We start from the raw sequence: 21,637 nt of genomic DNA, 5'->3' as shown, positions 1-21,637 counted from the left end.
TGTACATAACCTATAGGATGAGGTTAAGTGCAGAGGACTAAAAGATAGAGCATCAATGAACTGTCTTCATGTCCATAAGGTACAGTGTGTGTAAATATATCAAACTCACACCTCAGCCACTTAATAAATAGGCAACCAAGCCACCATTCTGAGCAGAATGCCTCTAACTTATTAATTCCTTATGGACTAGTTAAGGAGATAAGAAACCTCTGAAGCATGTAAATTCCATTGTAAATGCAAGTGCTTTTAACCCTGCATAGTCATGCCAGGCCCCTGAAGCACACCCTGCTAGCCCTCGAACGTCGGACAGCATTCTCCCAATTCTGAGGTTCAGCTCAGCACAATTCTTCTTCAGCTAAGAAATGGCTCAAAGAGTCAAAGACAAGGGTGGGGACAAGGGAAACAACTGCAGTTAAGAGTATCACTCTTCAGGTACAAAAAGATTAAAAGAGCAATGGGTTTTATGATAATGAGGCCACTTTAACTCAAACCACAAGTGACCATGCAAGGCCCCTGGCTGTCAAAGGCGCTATAAGGCATTAGTTTGAAATCCACTCCTGGGTATAGTCATTCTGTTTCTCACATGTGTTACAGGAGGGAAATTCAATCATATTTGACAAAACAACACACAAAAACAACAACCCTGCGGAAAAAAAAGAGGATGGCTCTTTTAGTTCTCTCCTATAACATTTTTAATTAGCAAAGATATCTTTAAAAGACTGAGTTCTCCCTCATGGCCCGGTGTCTCCTTCTGTTTGATCTTGCAGTGAAGTCACATGATGGAGCTTCAAAAGTTACATAGGATCCAGTTGCATGAACACTCAAAAGTGGCATGCTTGTCTGAATGACTGGGCTGGAATTCTTCCAGGTACATTATTTGCTGTCATCTGTCAAAATGAATGCAGGGTATGTGTAATGGGCACGATTATTTTCTTACTTGCAGCAGTTATACATATCTATAGCTACACTGAGTTCAGTGAAATTACTCCGGATTTTTATAGCAATCGTGAGCAAAACTAGACTTAATATATTGATAAATACTCACTCCAGTGAGGAAGTGTGCTGCCACATTCAGCACTAGCTGCAAGGGATAGAATCCTTTGGCAGTCTGAACAAGAGGGATTTACAATAGCCCAGCGGTGAGGTTTTGAGGCCCCGAATGGCAGTGGGAAGATTACTGTCCGAGAACAGGGGCAAATACAACACAGGTTATGAACCTGGTAGAAAAGAATCCTGATCTTCTGCCACCTGTATCTTCATATCCAGAGAGCAATACATTCCATCGGCTCCTGCCAATTCCAATTTACCACCAGGAGAGGCCATCAGCTGATTCCCGGAGCGTTGTCCCATCTACTTTTCCAGATTACTCCTTCGTGTGTGTCTATTTTTTGTTATAAGAAGTCTCCACGGTTTAACGGCCACCTCCTAGAACAGAAGTGGTTGTTGAGTCAGAGATTGATCGGGAGATTGGGTGTACTCCTACCTAAGGGCAAGCCAATATTACAAGACAAGTTAAATGCCGAATTGCAATTAAACATCTGAGCTTCAGAATGACAGACCAAGTGATGAGTACACATGGCTGGCTTTTCCTTTGTGACATGGTGTTCTAGCATCGTGAGGGGAAAATCAGACAAATTACCTGACTTCTGAATCAGCAGCTGCTTTCTAAATATGTTTTCTGAAAGATCAACCTTCTCCGAGCAGGACTTGGAACTACTACTATCAGGCAAAAAAGAATCTGATGCTTTTTAATATTTTTCTCTTTGATTGAAAACAGTGACGTGGATTCTGAAGAAGCCAACATTTTATATTACAAGGAGATGTAAGTTAAAGAAAAATATAGATAAATACATAGAAAGAAGAAGCCTGAGCAAGGGAAATACGTGTATTAAAGCATGTCAATGTAAAACAGACAGTGTAGTTCGTGCTCTCTGCTTAGACAAGGCTGAATAACACTAAAACATAACATTCAAATGTATCTAGTAGAAAACCTCTACGTGCAGTAAAGCTTTTCATGTAGGACTCCCCATGTAGCCTCCTCAGAAAAATAAAAAAAAGTCATAGTACCCTGTACCTATTGGGTTCCAGGAAGTGGGTGGGCAAAAGCCCACTGCTAAAGGACACCGCCCCCAGCCTAAGGGGAAGATCTAAAGGACCTAGAAACCAACTGAGGGTACGTCTACACTACAGGATTATTCCGATTTTACATAAACCGGTTTAGTAAAACAGATTGTATAAAATCGAGTGCACGCAGCCACACTAAGCACATTAATTCGGCGGTGTGCGTCCACGGTCCGAGGCTAGCGTCGATTTCTGGAGCGTTGCACTGTGGGTAGCTATTCCGTAGCTATCCCATAGTTCCCGCAGTCTCCCCCGCCCCTTGGAATTCTGGGTTGAGATCCCAGTGCCTGATGGGGCAAAAATCATTGTCGCGGGTGGTTCTGGGTAAATGTCGTCAGTCACTCCTTCCTCTGGGAAAGCAACGGCAGACAATCATTTCACGCCCTTTTCCCCTGGATTGCCCTGGCAGATGCCATAGCATGACCACGGAGCCTGTTTTGCCTTTTGTCACTGTCACCGTATGTGTACTAGATGCCGCTGACAGAGGTGATTCAGCAGCGCTACACAGCAACATTCATTTGCTTTTGCATGATAGCAGAGATGGTTATCAGCTGTTCTGTACCATCTACCATGCCATTGTAAATTGGCAATGAGATGATGGTTACCAGTCCTTCTGTGCTGTACCATCTGCTGCTGTCATAGGTGCCCCTGGCTGAGATCGGCCGGAGGCGCAAAAGACAAAAATGGGAATGACTCCCTGAGTCAATCCCTCTTTTATGGTATCTAAAAATAGAATCAGTCCTGCCTAGAATATGGGGCAAGTGTACTAGAGAACCAGTGTATCAGAGAACCAGAGAGCACAGCCTCTCCGTGTCAGATCCCGCAGAAATGATGAGCTGCATGCCATTCACAGGGGGTGCCCCTGCAACAACCCCACCTGTTGATTCCCTCCTCCCCCAGCCTTCCTGGGCTACCATTGCAGTGTCCCCCCATTTGTGTGCTGAAGTAATAAAGAATGCAGGAATAAGAAACAGTGACTTGTTAGTGAGATAAAATGAGGGGAAGGCAGCCTCCAGCTGCTATGATAGTCCAGACAGGACATTAAGCAGTGTGGGGGAGAGGAGCCCAGCATCCCGCTGCTATGATAGTCCAGGCAGAACAGAATCTTTTCTTTACACATGAAGGGCGGGGGCTGATGGAGCTCAGCCCCCTGTTGCTATGATGAAGACGTTTACCAGCCGTTCTGTACCATCTACTGGGAAGTAGTAGCACTCATGGGCTGATGATGAGGTCGGATACCAGTCCTTCTGTACTGTACCATCTGCCACAAGGCTGATGATGACGATGGATATCAGTCATATTGTACCATCAGCCACCAAGGAGGGGGGACAAGGATGCTACAGTTCAGTGCCGCAGCATCGCGTCTACCAGCAGCATTCAGTAGACATAGGGTGACATTTAAAAGAGTCAAGAGATGATTTTTTTCCCTTTTCCTTCCTAGGGGGGGTGTAAATTGACGAGCTATGCCCTGAACCACTGCGGACAATGTGTTTGACCCTACAGGCATTGGGAGCTCAGCCAAGAATGCAAATGCTTTTCGGAGACTGCAGGAACTGTGGGATAGCTTGAGTCCTCAGTCCCCCCTCCCTCCCTCCATGAGCGTCCATTTGATTCTTTGGCTTTCCGTTACGCTTATCACGCAGGAGTGTGCTGAGTCCCTGCTGTGCCCTCTGTCTGGAGATTTTTTTAAAATGCTTTGGAATTTCATCATCTGTAACGGAGCTCTGATAGAACAGATTTGTCTGCCCATACAGCGATCACATCCGTACGGTCCATGCTGGAGCTCTTTTTGGATTTGGGACTGCATCACCACCCGTGCAGATCAGAGCTCCACGCTGGGCAAGCAGGAAATGATATTCAAAAGTTCGCGGGGCTTTTCCTGTCTACCTGGCCACTGCATCCGAGTTCTGATTGCTGTCCAGAGCGGTCAGTGGTGCGCTGTGGGATACCGCCCAGAGGCCAATACCGTCAATTTGCGGCCACACTAACTCTAATCCGATATGGTAATACCGATATTAGCACTACTCCTCTCATTGGGGAGGAGTACAGAAACCGGTTTAAAGAGCCCTTTATATTGATATAATGGGCCTCTTAGTGTGGATGGGTGTGGCGTTAAATCGGTTTAACGCTCCTAAAACCAGTTTAAACACTTAGTGTAGACCAGGCCTGAGTTCAGGGGACAACAAATGAAATAACAGGGACAGGAGTACAGTCAAAGGGTCAAAAGAAGGGAGCCTGATGGGGACACCGAGCAGAGAACCCTGGACAGCGCCCACTGCTCCTTCAAGGCGTCAAGGGAGCCAGTGGACGCCGCCCAGAGGAACTCTGCCCAGATACATGAATGGACAGAGGATCGGAAACAGGCCCCACAGTCACAGGAGTCTCCATCGGCCAACCTCCTCTCCCTCATAGTACCCTGTATCTATTGGGTTTCCAGGAAATGGGGCGGGCGAAGCCCGCCCCATGCTAACGGAAACCCCCCCCCCAGCCTAAGGGGAGGTGCCACAGAGCCTCAGAAACCCACTAATTGTGGGGGACAACTAATAAAAGAACAGGGACAGGAGTGCGGTCAAAGGGTCATAAGAAGGGAGCTTGACGGGGACACCGAGCAGAGAACCCCAGACAGCGCCCACTGCTCCTTCAAGGCGTCAAGGGAGCCAATGGACGCCGCCCAGAGGAACTCTGCCCAGATACATGAATGGACAGAGGATCGGAAACAGGCCCCACAGTCACAGGAGTCTGCATCGGCCAACCTCCTCTCCCTCATAGTACCCTGTAGTGGGGTGGTCACCCTGCTCCGGCCCTGACGGGGTTAAGGCAGCCCTGGAGAGGGCTGCAGCTGGGAAAAGGGAGGCTGATGGGGAAAGCAGCCACAGCTGTGGACAGCTTAATCCGGGCCCAGCTGGCCCTTATAAGAGGGCAGTGAGCTAGAACATGCTCTCTCTCTAGCTCCCTAGAGAGAGAAGGACCTGGCTGCCTGGGAAGCTGAGGAGGGTACCTAGGGAGGAGCAGTGCTGGGGAAGGGCAGAGGGAGCTGGGGAGCTCCAGCCTAGCAAAGCCCCAGGCTGCAGGCCAAGTTAAGGGCCCACAAGAGTACTAGGGCTGCAGAGGGGCTTTGAAACTTTACTATGCAGAAGAAAAATGCTGCTTTTAACCATCTTACTTTAAATGAAACAAGCACAGAAACAGTTTTCTTAATTTGGGAAAGTTTTAAATAAAATATTTGACTTTATTTTTTAGTAATTTACATTTAACATAGTGCTGTGCTGTATTTATGTGGGTGGGTGGGTGTCTGCTGCTGCCTGAGTGCATACTTCTGGTCCCAAATGAGGTGTGTGGTTGAGTGGTCAGTTCATAACTGTGGTGTTCGCAACTGAGGTTCTACTGTATACAGAGTGCTCTCTTTCCATTCTGAATGAGAGGAAAGGGTCTAACAGCTGTTGCTGAATCCACACCATGAAGACTGAAAGCTTGCATTTCCACCTCCCAAGATATGATTAACTCTCATTGCCTTCAGCGGGAGATATGCTACCCTGCAAGGGACAGAATCGAGCCTCAGATACCCACCTTGAACATAGCCACTTAAAATTTATTTTGCTTGTACAATAGAAATGTTTCAGAGCCTCTCTCCGCTCCTGTCCTAAAGATGAACCTGACTCTCAATCTTTCAGATACAGCCACTGAAAATAACTTCATCTAATGTAATCTGTTTATTACAACTGTAAAATATTTTCCTCCTTTTCAGGTCACAGGCAGAAGGGTAATCTGGTCATATGCCTAAACTGGTCCTTGGAAACTCAAAAGACTCCAGCCAACATTAGCAGCAATTCACAATCAGCACTGTTCTCAGCTGCTAGGAAACCCTACATCAACCTACTGCCACAGCAAAGGCAAAGAGAGGTCCTCCCAAGATGCAGGGCTCCAATAATCTAGAAGCCATTTCAGAAATTAAACAGATGCACCAATTCTGCTGTCAGTTTCACTAGTATAAATCTACAGTAACTGCATTGAAGTCAGTTGCGTTAACTGCTGATTTAAACCAGCATAAGTGAGAGCAGAATTTGATCCTGACTCTCCAGAGCTCAGTGTCAATTCTCTTGAGAACCTTGAAGTGTCAAAGAGATACCTTGCCTTTAAACTTCAGGTTACAGATGCAAAAATGTGGGCATTTGGACACACAGTTCCCCACCAACCTGTACTGTCAAGAGCTGATTGCTTATACAGATAATGAGACTATCCAAAAATATACTGACTGGAGTTTTAAAAGACAAACCTGGAAGTTGGAAGAGATATAAATCCTCATGCTTGAGCGCATAAGCCAAGCTCTAGCCGAGAGGGTTGGGAAGAAACTTTCCTGTGGACAGGTTATTACTGGTTGTTCACCTTGGGGTTTTTTGAAGCAACCAGTATTTGTCAGTATCAGACAGAATGAATACTGGACTAGCTGGACCATTTCTCTAATCTGCCATGGTAATTCCTATGTTTATTTTAAATCCTATTGTAGGTAAATAAGATAGGACTGCAAGGAGTGAACTGGGTATGGACACACGGTTTCTTTTCTCTAACAGCAATACTTGGGTTAGTTACCTTACACCTAGTGGGTATACTGATTGGCATTCTACAAATGCACCAGCCAGAATCAGGCAAAAATAACTCCTTTTTTTTTTAAATGTCTAAATTCAAGATTCCTGTTGAACATACAAATCAAGAAAAAGAAAACCAAATCCCTCTTCAAACTCACCACACTGGCACAGGAAGGAGCAGTTGATACTTCAATGCTCCAGCTCAGCCCCTTGTTTTCCAGAAAGGATTCACACACCCCTTCTGCAGAAAGCGGGCACAGGTAGTGTTTCCACTGAACATGTTCCCCCAGAGCTCTGTGGGTTGAGGCCCCTTTAACTCCAAAATGGGCTCCAGAGGGTGACTGCTAGCAAGGGGCATCTTTGGAAGACACTGACATAGCACATCTCCCTGTTGACCTGGCCATTTCTTATCCCCCAGTCAGAGCCAAAATGGGGCACCATGGGCTGCACTGGCTATTACTAGGCCCCTCACTGGAAAGGAGCATAGTGTCCTTCAGCCACTGCAACCTGTGAAATTTTGTTATGGGGTGCTCTCTATCAGGGGGCAGCAGGAGCTGGGCAAGACACTGGGTGAATTTATTCCACAGACAGATAAAACTAAAAATAAAATAAACACAACAATAAAAACTCCTAAATACCACAAGTAAAGTAGCCATAGCCTGCAATAATGAATTACCCTAGAGAGAGCAAACATAGGAATACTAGTCTGGCAATGTAAATTACAGAGAGAATTCTCTGTGCGCACCCAAAGAGATTAAAGGGTCAAATTTTGCTCTCATTTATACCAGCGTAAAGCCAGAATAATACCACTGACGTCTCTGGAGTTCATTTGGATTTACACTGGTGTAAATGATAACAGAATCTAACCCGTGCACTTCAGAGGGGAGAAAGAATTCCATTTCAACTGCTGGGTAAAGGAGGAAAAGCTGTGCTATCCTGGGGAACTCAGTATCACAACTATCCAGTGCGAAGGCCGATACAAGAGCCTAACAGACTGTGGTTGTTACAAGGAAAGTCAAGCTACAGACCAGATTTGATAAAATAAAAGCACCCCCCAAGATCTTCTCCAATGTATATAGAGACAGCAGGAGATTTATCCACTGGTTGGTAGTCAATGAGAACTCTTTCCAATACTAAATTAGGAGTTCCAAGGAGATTGTTGCAGATATAACTCTGTGCCCTAATATGTTGACTGGTAAAACCGAAGGATTTTACAATCAATGAAGGAAAGCTTAAAATGAATGCACCTGCTAGTTTTTGTTTTGGGGGGGAGGGATTGTGTGTGTATGAGATCAATTATTTTTTGTCAGTAACAAAATACGAAAGGAGGGAATTCCAATAATACAGGAGTTAAAGTATCTACAAATGCCTGACAAATTCTGCAAAAATCTCTGATAAATAATCCTACTTTAGAGGTGGTGTGCCCTGTGTATGAGGAGGTAGCATGTCTGAAATGTTAACAGCAGAACTTGGTTAGCGGGGTGGAGGGGGAAAGAGATTCCAGCACATTTTGTCCCAATCTTTCTTTTCTCATTATAATCTGAAAATCTATTTTCCAAATGTGGAATAAATCATACTGGAGAATCTTTGATTTACTACTAGCTTGTTTATAGGTTATGGCAGCCCCACAGAAAAACAAAGTTTTATAGAAGGAAAAAAATTAAGACTGTATTTGTCATTCAGAAAATTAAGGAACAGGTATAGGAAATGTTTAATACAATATTTATGTGCTATCTTTGATAGCGGCTAAAGAGAGAGAGAAAGAAAGAGAGTGTGCACATAGTTAAAGCAACTGTCCCAAATACAAGGCACCCTATTAATTCAGAACATCAGAATTACTCATATTAACAAGTGGGAGTAATTAATGTAATATTTAACATTCAGTTATGTGTAGGTGTTAGAGCACTAGAAAATACATAAGGAGGGGATAGTATCTCAGGAGGAATAGTGGATGGTGCAGTCACAAGCAAAAAGAAGGTAGTGAAGTATTATTTGAATTACAGTGGTAATACATTGCACAGCTGAGACTGGGCATCCTTGAGTTAGTACATGTTTGTACCGTGCCTAAGAGACATTTTCCCCTGCCCTTAAAAGCTTGCAATCTAAACAGCCAAGATAGACAAACAGTGAGAGAGGAAAGGGAGGCAGATAGAGAAATTTGCCCATGGTCACACAGCCAGTCATTGGCAGAGACAGAAATAAAACCCATGTTTTCCTCAGTCCCAATGCACTGTCCAAACCACTAGACCATACTGCCGCTCCAAGCAACTATCATAATCTAAGATTTCTAGGTGAGGGATGGGGTTGGGTGGGGACAGGCTGTGGAACTGCTGGCTTTGGTGGTTTTTACTTGTCTGGGCTCTGTAAGCTAACTGCTTCACTTTAGAACTAGCCTGTCAAAATGCCCTGAACCCATATTTCATTGTGCTCCACTGTCACCCACCATTCTGACAGCCATCTGTCTGGAGTCCTTCCCAAAACAGAAAACTGGAATTACATTTCTGCATTCTGGCTCTGACAGCAATGCAGGGGGCCCAGGTCAAAGCCAGAATTCTTCCCGGGGATTCGTAGTACCGCAGCAATTCTGACACCTGCTCAAGTGTGTAGTTCTGCTGCAGTGGGTATAGGGGTTTGTGCAGAGCAGCCCAGGGCATGGAGCTGAGGGAGCAGCAAGGGGATATGGGAAGGAGGGAGATGGGGAAAGAAGTGAGGACAGCAGGCAGTTCTGAGGCTAGCGCAGAAGGAAGGCAGTGTGTGTGTTGGGGGAGGACATGGGAAGTGCTGGGGAGGAGAGTAGGGTTTTCAGTGGGAAGGAGAGGGAAGTTGCACATTGGTTATCAAAACAGAGAATAAAGAGAGGAGAGGGTGGATTATCAGGGGAGCAGCAGAGAAAAGAGAGATATGGGGGCACCTCCTTGGATGTGCAGGAAGAGAGCACCGCAGAAGTGCATCAGCTCCAGCTCACGCCCCTGGGACTCCCCTCCAGGACCAGCCCTAGGAAGTCTGCCAGCTGGAGAAGCCAGGGAAACACCCCATTCCTCAATTCTCTGAGGGCACGGCTACACTTGTGAGTTAGAGCGCATTAAAGCAGCCCCACTAAGGGGGCTCTAACTCACGATGTGTCCACACTGGCAAGGCACGTAGAGTGCTCTGACTCCACAGCTAGAGCGCTCCTGGTAATCCACCTTGGTGAGTGGAATAATGTTTGATGCGCCCCAGCTGGAGCACCAGTGTGGACCCCCTGGTTTGTTAATGTGATCTGATCAGCTTCCAGAAGTGTCCCACAATGCCTGTTCTAGCCACTCTGGTCATCACTTTGAACTCTACTGCCCTGCCTCAGGTGACCAACCATCAGACCCACCCATTAAATTCTCTGGGAATTTTGAAAATCCCCTTCCTGTTTGCTCAGCAAGGCATGGAATGCACTCAGTGAATCTTTCCAGGTGGCCATGCCTCCATGCGCCAGGAGATCCCCAGTATGGAGCAATGGTGAGGTGCTGGACCTCATCAGTGTTTGGGGCGGGGGGGGAAGAAAGCTGTCCAGTCCCAGCTGTGCTCCAGCCGCAGGAATTACGATACCTTCGGGCAGATATCAAGAGACATGATGGAAAGGGGCCATGACCGGGACGCACTGCAGTGCAGGGTTAAAGTGAAGGAGCTGCGGCATGCCTACTGCGAAGCCTGTGAGGCAAACCGCTGCTCCAGTGCTGCCCTCATGACCTGCCATTTGTACAAAGAGCTGGATGTGATACTTGGGGGTGACCCAACCTCCACACCAAGTTACCACCATGGAAACTTCAGAGCTCAGTCCAACAAGGCAGGGGAGGAGGAGGAAAGCGAGAGCGAGGGTACTGAGGAGGAGGAAGACACCCCAGCATTCCTAGATGCATGCAGCCAGGAGCTGTTCTCAAGCCAGGAGGAAGGTAGCCAGTCATGGCGGCCAGTGCTTGGGGAAGAACAAACACTAGAGGAAGTGCCCGGTAAGTGGCTTTTATTTTGGGAAGGAAGTTATTTGGGGCAGACCCTTGGGATGAGGAGAGTTAGGGCTGCATGCATGCCTAGATCATAGAATATCGGGGTTGGAAGGGACCTAGATGCAGAATAGGACGTTGATGTGCTCTCTCACATTGCAGTAATCAGCCTCAGTGATCTCTTCAAAGGTCTCATCCAGAACTTGGGCAATGTGCTTGCACAGGTTTCTTGGGAGAGCCACTGTGGTCCTTGTCCCAATCAGGCTAACATGTCCGCACCACTGTGCCGTGAGGGGAGGGGAAACCATTGCTGTACACAGGCAAGCTGCAATATGGGCCAGGATGGAAGCGAACTATGGGGACAGTGTTCAGTATAGGGGCCCCCCTGCAGCTGTTGGCTCTCCCCAAGGCACAGAAACCCAGAAGACAGCACAGCTGTGAAACAATCAGTCCGCCTTGACCCTGTGCTTACTCACCATTTTGGGGCTCCCGTGGGTTATGTCCGCTCACTTCGGTACAAGCAAATTATGCTATTGTGTAGACTGTGCTTGCCCTTAAGTACAGGGGAATCATTGCTCTGTCTGGTGTGAACAATATTGGTTCCGTTAAGTGTTGCATTTTGCCTCTTCAGATGCAACCTTGAGATCTCAGCCGTCTGTGTTCTCACCAGCCAAAGACTCCAAAGAATTAGGAAGAGGCCATGTAAAAGCAGAAAAAGACATGCTGTCTGAACTAATGCAGCAGTCCCTTAATGAGAATCTAAAAGTGCAGGAGTGGAGGATCCACCAGCAGAAAGGATCACAGGCACAAAAGCGCGGAACTCCAGCAGCAAAGCACGGATCAGCTGATAAGCATCATGGAGCACCAAGTGGACTCAATCCAGGCGCTTGTAGCCATGCAGACGGAGCCCTACCGCACCTGCCCCCCTGCAACCCTTGTCCCAAAACTCTTTCCCTTGTGCCCCATGTCAGTTCCAACCCCTCTTCCCCAACATCCGGGTTCTTATCATCAGCATCTGCCTCCAGCACCAGTAGCTTCACCACCCGGCCCTTACCCACTGCACTCAACCCCCATCACCATGCATTATAACCAGGCTGAAGTGCAGCACTCATTGCACAGCACTCCAGACAGGAAGGCTAAGTATGAAAACAAGCATACACAAATCTGTGAGTGTACCATTCCCCACCCCAGCCCCTTGCCCTTTCTGTTTCCCAAGCAGTTGTGTTTCTTTTCAATAAATAGATTTTTTGGCTTTGAAAACATTCTTTATTATTGCATAGAGTAAAAGATACCTTAGCCCAGGAAAGCAATAGGCACTGCAAGTCAGCGTTGCAAACACAGATTCCTACTAACACTGGAACCACTGCACTTCACTCCCAAGCAGGGCACCAGACATTACTGCTGGTTTTCAGCCTCAAATTGCTCCCTCAAGGCATCCCTAATCCTTGCAGCCCTGCACTGGGCCTCTCTACTAGCCCTGCTCTTTGGCTGTGCAAATTCAGCCTCCAGGTGTTGAACCTCCAAGTTCCATGCCTGAGTCAATCTTACACCCTTCCCTTCACAAATGTTATGGAGGGTACAGCATCGAGCTATAACCACGGGGATGCTGTCATTGGCCAGTTCCAGCTTTCCATACAGAGAGTGCCAGCAGCCCTTTAAATGGCCAAAAGCACACTCCACAGTCATTCTGCACCGGCTCAGGCTGTTGTTTAACCGCTCCTTGCTGCTGTCAAGGCTCAATGTGTAGGGTTTCATAAGCCATGGCATTAACGGGTAAGCGGGGTCTCCAAGGATCACAATGGGTATTTCGACTTCACCTATGGTGATCTTCTGGTCTGGGAAAAAAGTCCCATCTTGCAGCTTCCTGAACAGGCCAGTGTTCTGAAAGATGTGTGTGTCATGCACCTTTCCAGGCCAGCCTGTGTTAATGTCAATGAAATTCCCACGGTGATCCACAAACGCCTGGAGAACCATAGAGAAATTCCCCTTCCGATTAACGTACTCAGTGGCTAGGTGGGCTGGTGCCAAAATTGGAATGTGTCTCCCATCTATCACCCCTCTGCAGTTAGGGAAACCCATTTGTGCAAAGCCAGCCACAATGTCATGCACGTTACTCAGAGTCACGGTTCTTCTGAGCAGGATGTGATTAATGGCCCAGCAAATTTGCATCAACACAATTCCAACAGTTGACTTTCCCACTCCAAACTGGTTAGCGACCGATTGGTAGCTGTCTGGAGTTGCCAGCTTCCAGATTGTAATAGCCACCTGCTTCTCCACCGGCAGGGCAGCTCTCAATCTCGTGTCCTTGCGCCGCAGGGTGGGGGCGAGCTCATCACACAGTCCCATGAAAGTGGCTTTTCTCATCCAAAAATTCTGCAGCCACTGCTCGTCATCCCAGACTTGCAGGATGATGTGATCCCACCACTCAGCGCTTGCTTTCCGAGCCCAAAAGCGGCGTTCCATGGTGATGAGCATGTCCATGAATGCCACAAGCAATCTTGAGTCGTATGCATTGCTCGAGTCGATATCATAGTCGGAGTCCTCACTGTCAGTTTGGATCTTAAGGAGTAACTCGACTGCCAAACGTGACGTGCTGGTGAGACTCAGCAGTTCAGGCTCCATTCCTGCAGACCAAAAGGGAAGACAGTGCGCAGTACAAAAAACATTGAAAGATGGTGCCAAATGTGCACAGAAGCAGAGGGATTGCTGGGATGCGAACTGATGCATCACGGGGCCTTGGGACAGGACCCAGAATGCCCTGCACCTGCCCCCACTTCCCACAAGCCACAGTGCCAGAATGGGAAGAGGTACTCTGTGGGATAGCTGCCCGTAATGCGCCACTCCCAATGCCGCTGCATGTGCCGCAAACGTGGCCACACCAGTGCGCTTGCAGCTGTCAGTGTGGACAGACTGCAGTGTTTTCCCTACTGCACTCTCCTAACTCAAAAGCACTCTACATCTGCAAGTGTAGCCATGCCCTGAGTCTTTTGGAGGGAATCACAGCACTTGGTATTCCTGTTTAAATAAAAACAATGGGTCTACTTCATCCCAGTTGTAAGGCCATCAGCTTCTGGGCTGGATTAGATCCAGCGTCTCCAGGATAAGCCATGGAATGGATGCAGTAGATTTTGTCTGAGAAGTAGAATTAAAAAATAACAAAGAGAACCTTTAAAATGAGACCAAATAAAAGTCCTGTAAAAACTCACCAATCTGCACTTTGCCAAATCACCCACTTTAAAATTTGAGCCAAAAAAAATTGGTGGATTCTCCTCATCTCTCAAAGATTTAATAGCAGATACTATAGTGAGGTCTTGTATTTCATTATTTCTGAAAAATATAAGACAGTACATTGGCTTGTAGATTATGAAGCATTATAAATAATTAAGAGTCTGCTAACACTGACAAAAAAGGAGAATATATTTTGTGCAGTATCATGAGGCTTTATTGGGGTGCTTAGGACTGTGAGTCACCTTCTCTTTTGCCCCCGTCCCCAGCAGAAGATGACCTGTTTATGCTTAACTGGGTGTCAGCTCCCTGACACCTCCAGTCTTTTAGCCACCCAAACAATCTCTTCAGGGCTATGCCTACCCTTTCAGGTAGACAATAGGCACACACCCCTCCCTGAGTCCCTTTGAAGAGTCCCCTTGTAGCGTTCAGCCCCTTATCCATTGAACACTCACTGTTGTACAAGGTTTGCTGTCCCCAAGGGAACAACACACACCAGCCTAAATGATTCAAACCAGAATAAATTCTCAGCACTGAGTTATGTTTATAGTGAAAACAATCAGTCGTTTATCATCAAAGATTAAGATTTAAGAGATAGTGAGTAAGGATAATAGAAACAGAAAGGTTACATACAGAACAAAATCAGAACATGCTTTCTAGAGACTAAAGGCTAACCTTCTATCTAAATAAGTCTACCTCACCCAAAGGTCCTTTACTGTACTTCCACTCAGAGAAGGGATCCGGTTTTCCTCAATGTCATCAATTACATTACTGTCTGATTATTTCCTCAGGTTCAGGGCAGGTTCCTCTTCTATTCCTGAAGTTCAGTGTCTGCCCTCAGAGACAGGGCAAGCCCCAGAGGTTCATTCCCTGTGGTGCTCCCTAGAGATACACATCTTACCTCCTGTTTGGAAGAAACCTGTTTTTCAGTTTGGTCAGTGACAGACTTTAAAACATATTTTCAGTATGTATACACAACTCTTTAAATATGCCAGAATTATTACAAGGATCGATATCGCACAAGTACCTAGACAGAGGCCAAGATTTTCTAAAGGGTGTCTAAAGTTAGGGTCCTAAATATGTAATCAGTATTTAAATAAAGGCCAGACCCAAAGCCCACTGAAGTCAATGGGAGTCTTTCCATTGACTTCAGTGGGCTTTGGATCAGGATTTGCGTGGCCTAATTTTGGGAAGTCCCAAGCACACAAGTGCTCTCATTGACTTCAGTGACACACAGAGGGGCTTAAAAATGGACTGAGAAGCCTAAACTTCAGCTGTTGATTTTTCAAGTCTTGGGCTGAATGTCTGATGCAAAGTATTCAAAATATAATTAATTTTAAATTATCTTAATTTGTGAGCTAAGATTTGGTAACTCACATATCAACTCCTACATTAAAAGGTGACTCTTTTGATGGACTTTTCTACCAATTGGAGTATCTCCCATTAACGTGTTCATGCTAATGAGATCTAAACAGCAGGAGGGGAGCACCATTTCTTTATTAGACATACATGGTTGCCTTCATTTGATGTGACTTCTTCTGACATCTTTTTAGATTCCATTTACAGCTCTTCCTATGTCAAAGTTTAATAGTGAACCTATTCTAGTTTCAGAAATAAATTATCCATTCATCACACTCCAACACATTGGGCAGAAATTTCACACACTAAAAAGCCTGTAAGCAGCTCCCTGTGGAAGTTAATTATCACACTTTATAATTCTGTTTTTAGCAGCAGAGTACAGTAGAAAGCCCCATTGGGCCAGATTCTGATCTCAGCAACACCAGTGTAAATCCAAGTATTTCCAGTGAAGTCAGTGGAGTTGCTTCAATTTTTTGCCAGGGACACTGATTTCAGAATCTGATCCATTCATTTATACTCCACAGGCTTTTTATGTGCTGTTTGAAAACTGTGCGTCATTTGCAAAGTAATCACTTTCCTACCAGTTCACACAAAACACCATTTTTCCATGCCCAGCTCGGTATGTCGGGATAGAGAAGATTCTTGTTGTATTCATTTTCTTCTCACTTACACCAGATCAGGAGCAAAGAGTTAAACAGGTGAGTGAGAGAGGAGCAAGGCCCAAGGATTCTACCTTTCAGCTTAAACCACTAGTTAGTAGCAGACACCTGCCAAAATCAATCATCAAGATTACAAGGAAATAGAAGAGTTGGTCATATTGGGTCCCAGGAAGTGGGCAGTGCTAAAGAACCCTCCCCCAACCTGTGGGGAGGATCCACAAGGTCCAGGAACTCAAATAATTACAGGGGACAACCAAAAATGTAACAGGGACAGGTGTGAAAGTCAAAAGGTCAAACAAAGGGAACCTGAAGGGGACACTGAGCAGAGAACCCCAGACAGCACCCACTGCTCCTCAAAGATGTCAAGGGAGCCAGCGGATACTGCCCAGAGCTGGTAGTGGGCATCTCTCTCCTCCTGCCCATAGAAGTGCATTATGAGGAAGTACAGAGTTATGGTTAGGGCTGGGCCAGTTGATGGCCTGAGGCTAGGGTTAGGGTTCTGATTAGAAACAGTCTGGGAAAGGGAATATGTATTTCAACAGAATGCAGAGTTTAATATTCACACCTTTTTTAAGCTACGATGCGTTGCCTTCCCCTAAGCTATTCCAAATGCTGCTTAGTGCAACACCTCATATACATTGCAAACCCATATGTCTATCACCTACCAAGTATACCTCATTCTAACATGCTGGGGTTGGTTTTCAAGAGCAATTGAAATAAACTGGCATCAAGAGCTCAGTGCATTCTTTATGCTGCTATCAAAATTTTAATTTGTTTCCTATGTAAAATCAATTGTTTAAATCTCCAGGCGGGACAAGGATTAATTCTATCTCTGACCTTACTTACAAGGTTTCCCTATATTTAGGTAACAACCATTTAGCCACTTACTTTGATCAGCTTAAACTCCAGGCAGCAGAGACCTACTGAAAATGTTAGTGAAATCTGTATGAGAACACATGGAGAGAAAAATCTTGAAAGAGTCAACCTTAAAGATTCAGAAACTACAAGTATAGGCGCCAAATCAGTGGCTGCTCCGGGGCCATGGGGAAAAATTAGCAGCTCCCTGCCCCAGCTCACCTCCACCTCCGCCCTGCCTCTACCTCCTCCCCTGAGCGCGCTGCTCCTCCCCCTAGCTCCCCAATGCTTCCCACTGTGAAACAACTGTTTCACGGCAGCAAGTGCTGGGAGGGAGGGTGGAGGAGGGGGAACGTGGTGCGCTCGGGGAAGAGGCAGGGCCGGGGCAGGGATTTGGGGAAGGGGTCCAATAGGGGCAGGGAGGGGGTGGAGTTGGGGCAGGACTTTGGAGAAAGGGTTGGAGTGGGGGCGGGGAGGGTGCGAGCACCCACTGGCGCCAGGAAAAGTTGGCGCCTATGGCCACAAGGCAAATAAACAGAGGCCAACATTTACCATTTTTTAAAGAATCCCATGCTTTTTAAGCCAATCTCAATTTTTGAATGCTTGGTGCTGGCAATATTCAGACTGCATGGCTGGCTGAGGGGACTGAAACACAGCCTTGAAAGGACAGGATGAGGTTTGCAGGAGAAGGTGGCTGCTATCTAGACAGTCTTAACTTTGCAAGAGTGGATCTGCATTCATTCCAATGAGGCTTAAGGAGCTCTGCATGGCATGTGCTTTTCTCAGCAGCATGGGAGATGTATTCCCATGCAGGTTTGGAGTTCTGTTCTGTGAGGGCTCAGGAGCTTTCGTGACTACACAACTCTCTCCAGTTTAAGAGATGTGTAGTCAACTAACATTGCTGCATTACACTGCAAAACTCTGCCATGTAAATTGGGAGCCTTGCTACACTGTATGAGTCTTGCCTATAAGTCCCAAGAGTGAAAGTTGGGAATCCTGCTTGTTATCAAAGAGTGATAGGTTATCTATCAGCAAGTGCCTGACGTTGCTATTATTATTTAATTATATTTCAGTTGTGCCTAGAGGCTACAAACAGGGCAACTTCTTGCCAACAGTTCTAACAGAAAATAATTCCAAAAATAAAGGAAAACAGTTGGTCCTGTCCTACTCACCCATGTAATTAGAAACCAATCCATCAGTCGGCAACTTGTGCATAGATCTGATGTCACGTTTGGGGAAAAACATAAGTTAAAATTACATGGGGAGAAGCAGTTTGTGAAATCTAATTAGCTTTGGGAATCCAGAATTTATTTTGCAAATTCCATGAGGTTTGTCCGTCCCTTATTGAAAATAACATTGCCACTTTCAAAAGGAAGGAAAAATTTTAGATGCATTTGATAGATTTCAGTGCTCTGTGAAATCTATCAACCAAATTTGGGTCAGATTAAAAAAAACTGTAAAGAGACTCCAAACAGGACTCAATATATTAAGAAAGTAATCTCTACAGCGATATATAGATGGATAGGATTTTATTTCTACAGACACTTGTGGAGAACTATATGCTATACTGTTTGTATGTTGATTTAAACAAAAATTGTTGCTGACAAAGTGCAGCTAACACCATGTGCCAGTGAAAGTATTCTTCTCCCACTTTATTATTTGGATAATAAAATTGCCTGGGAGCCCCAGTCATAGGCCAACACCCCCTTGTGCTAGCTGCTTTACACACGCCAAACAAAAGGAGTGCCTCTGCCCCAAAGAGCTTTCCGTCAGAGGCTATGGGTGCACTACAGAGCTTACAGAAGTGCAGCTGCACTGCTACAAATGCAGATTCTGTAAGCCCACAGGAGAGAGCTCTCTCGCTGACTTAATTACTCCAGCCCCCGCAAGTAGCAGTAGCTAGATCAGTGGGATGAACTCTCCCGCCAACATAGCACTGTCCACACTGGTGCTTAGGTCAGTGTAACTTAAGCCACCCCTCTGAGTGACATATTACACCCCTGAGCAACATAACGTATACCGACATAAGCTGTAGTGTGTACATAGCTTAGGTAAATTAAAGAAAGTAAATGAGGTGGCATCAGAATATTAAGAAATGACCCTACAGAGGACTCAGTCCTACAAGGTACAGAGTGCTCTCAACTGCCATTGACTTCAGTAGCATGTAAGAGCACTTGGCACCTTATAGGATGAAGTCAGACTGATTACACCCAGCCCCTGTTCCATGAACTTCATTAGCTTCACTTAATTTCCTGAACAACTCAAGGTGTCACTTTTAACCCATAAAGAATGTTGAGTCATGGCCATGTTACAGATTGCTTCTCCTCCTCCCCAGCTGAGGAGCTTGACTTGACTGTCCTTGGATTGGGTGTTGGCTGAGGATTTTACTCTCTCTCTCCAAGATTTCTCACAGGATGTTCTTACTTACAAGCCCTTGTCTTTACCACAAACATCTCCCCTTGTTCGAACACAGAGCGAGGGCCTATCATTCACATCAGCTTCTTCTGCAGGGAAGAACTGAAGGAGGGAGAACTTTTTATAAAAAGGGAGGGTGGGTTCATTTAGAATATTATCAACATTTTTGTCAGTGTACATGAGTTACACTGTTTCTTTTTTAACTGTATTGTAAGTACACCTAGTGATTTATGAGAGGCAATGTGATAAATCAATGAAATACATATAGAAGGGTAAATCAGGAGGCAAGCCACATTTTACAGTTATTAGGAAATGTTTTTTCATTCCTCTCTGTGTCTTTATCACATATTAATTGGGCAAAGAGCTAGTATCAAACCTGAATTCACCTTGCCTTGGGTTAGATCTGAACACATTTCCATGTTTTGGTTTGGTCTTTCCCCTGAGATTTATATTTATTAATGACCCCATAGCTATGAAATTCTTGGGTGAAGGTAAATAAGGTAATAAATCAATATTTTATGCAGTCATCTGCTGTGCAAATGTAATTGTGTATTTTTATTACAATAGTAGTCAAGCTTGGCTGGACTAATGATTTTCTTTGTTTTTTATTAATACCTGGAACATAACATCCTTTTATTAACCTCAGCAGACAAAGTGAGAGAGTAAAAATCCAAAGAAATCCAGCAATACTCCTCCTCTTTATAGTAAAACGAAGCATGTCATTTCTTTTAACAACCAAAAAAGGCCCGTCATCTTCTGTCAAGTTGGACAGAGCAATGTAGGTTCTGGGTCTTTGTTTATTGGAAAGCTATAAATATTATCAATAAACAGCTAATCTCTGACCCTCTGGACCTTTTATAATTCTCTAATTGGTCCCATTTTGTACCAATCAATATGTTACAAGCCCCTAATAGGAAGCCCTGCTAATCACTGAGAATGACCTGCACCACCAAAAATACTACAGCACTGAATATTCATGCGAGTGCAAATGTTAATTCATGCAGTGCTCATGTTACATTGCTCTAATTATCTACTGGAGGCATCTATTCAAGACATGCTGTCAATCCTGCAGATTGGGTTCAGCAGAGTGAAACCAAATTGCTTGCCTTTTCAGCTAATTGGAAAAAAGAATCTGCCTTGACATGCCTTTCAAATTGGCTAAAAAAAAAAAAAACCAACAACCCGCAAGCAAGTTTGGCCAGCATGCCACTGAGCAAGCCCTCCTATTGTGTGTCCCCTCAAGAGGCCCCAGAGCCTATTTCCAGCAGTGGCAGATGGAAGGAGAATGAGATGAACAGTATAAACAGTGCTGATTTTTATTTGTCATACAAGGGGACAGCTCTTCAGAAAAATTGCTCTCTTGCACTAATGAAAATTTGAATGAACGGTTTCCAAGTAACCTTTTGAAGTTGGTATTCGCAGATGTAATACAATGACTGATTGTCACAGAAAAACCCTCAAGCAGTATCATATACCAAGTCCTGGTAAAGGCTCCAAGAACTTCTGCAACAGAAGGAGAAAGCAGAGAAACAAGTTGTTGCCTCCTTTATCCCTTTCTTTCATCCTGTAATCAATTGGGTTTTTTGTGCAGCTGTTAGGACAGCTCAGGTCATGGTCCCCCTGCTGGACATTCACCAAGTTGCTGTGTTTGGATCCCAACACTGGTTGTGTTTTTAAGCTCTCCTTTGGTCAGGGATGGTTCTAGGCCAGCGGTGCTAGGGTTGCCAACTTGCTATTTGCAGAAAACCAAACACCCCTGCCCTACCACTTCCCCAAGGCCCCCGCCCCTTCTCACTCCATCCCCTCTCCCTCTGTAGCTCACTCTCCCCCACCCTTGTTCACTTGCTCATTTTCACCAGGCTGGGGCCGGGGGTAGGGGTATGGGAGGAGGTGAGGCTCCGGGGTGAGGCTGGAGATGAGGGGTTTGGTGTGCAGGAGGGGGCTCCAGGATGGGGCAGGAGGGGATTTACGCTCTAGGTTGGGGTTAGAGATGAGGGGTTTGGGGTGCAGGAGGCAGCTCCAGGCTGAGGGGTGGGGCATGGGTTGGGGTCCGGAAGGGGATGTGGGCTCCAGGCACTGCTTCACTTCAGGCAGCTACCTGAAGCAGGCAGCATATCCCTCTGCATAGCTCCTAGGTGCAGGGGCAGCCAGGTGGCTCTGCACACGGCCCCTGCCTGCAGGCACCATCCCCACAGTGCCCATTGGCTGCAGTTCCTGGCCAATCTGAGCTGTGGAGCTGGAGCTTGGGGTGGGGGCAGTGGGAGCCCTGTGGCTGCCCCTGTGCCTAGGAGCTGCCTAGAGGGACATGCCGCTCACTTCCCAGGAGCTGCGTGGAGCCAGGCATGAAGCCTGCCCGCCCACTCCACTGTGGGTGGCCAGCCAGACTTTTAGCAGCCCGGTCAGCTGCCGGGTCCCTTTACAACCACAAGTTCTGGTCAAGAACTGGATG

The 21,637-nt window shown here is 46.0% G+C and overlaps 1 long non-coding RNA gene across 1 annotated transcript; it reads right to left on the bottom strand.

The window, feature by feature from the left end:
* Window positions 1-817: 817 nt before the first annotated feature.
* On the bottom strand, window positions 818-14,788 carry LOC123367570. Its single transcript, XR_006578534.1, has 3 exons — window positions 14,602-14,788; window positions 13,882-14,002; window positions 818-1,425 (listed from the first exon to the last, which is right to left on the bottom strand). It is a non-coding gene; the product is annotated as an uncharacterized LOC123367570 (long non-coding RNA).
* Between the last annotated feature and the right edge of the window lie 6,849 nt (window positions 14,789-21,637).

This window comes from Mauremys mutica, chromosome 1 (genome assembly GCF_020497125.1).
Source record: "Mauremys mutica isolate MM-2020 ecotype Southern chromosome 1, ASM2049712v1, whole genome shotgun sequence".
NCBI classification, from domain to species: domain Eukaryota; kingdom Metazoa; phylum Chordata; order Testudines; family Geoemydidae; genus Mauremys; species Mauremys mutica.
This window is presented reverse-complemented; position numbering and strand designations above follow the sequence as displayed.